We start from the raw sequence: 463 nt of genomic DNA, 5'->3' as shown, positions 1-463 counted from the left end.
CTCTACAACAAATGCTAAAGGAACTTCTCTAGGCAGGAAACACAAGAGAAGGAAAAGACCTACAATAATAAACCCAAAACAATTAAGAAAATGGTAATAGGAACATACATACCGATAATTACCTTAAATGTAAATGGATGAAATGCTCCAAGCAAAAGACATAGACTGGCTGAATGGATACAAAAACAAGACGCCAGGGCTTCCCTGGTGGTGCAGTGGTTAAGGGTCCGCCTGCCAATGCAGGGGACATGAGTTTGTGTCCCGGTCCGGGAAGATCCCACATGCCGTGGAGTGGCTGGGCCCATGGGTCATGGCTGCTGAGCCTGTGCATCCGGTGCCTGTGCTCCGCAACAGGAGAGGCCACAAAAGTGAGAGGTCCACGTACCGCAAAAAAAAAACCCCAAAAACAAGACCTGTATATATGCTGTCTACAAGAGACCCACTTCAAACCTAGGGATACACA

Source organism: Physeter macrocephalus, chromosome 4 (genome assembly GCF_002837175.3).
Source record: "Physeter macrocephalus isolate SW-GA chromosome 4, ASM283717v5, whole genome shotgun sequence".
Classification (NCBI taxonomy): Eukaryota; Metazoa; Chordata; class Mammalia; order Artiodactyla; family Physeteridae; genus Physeter; species Physeter macrocephalus.
Note: the sequence above shows the minus strand (reverse complement) of the source record.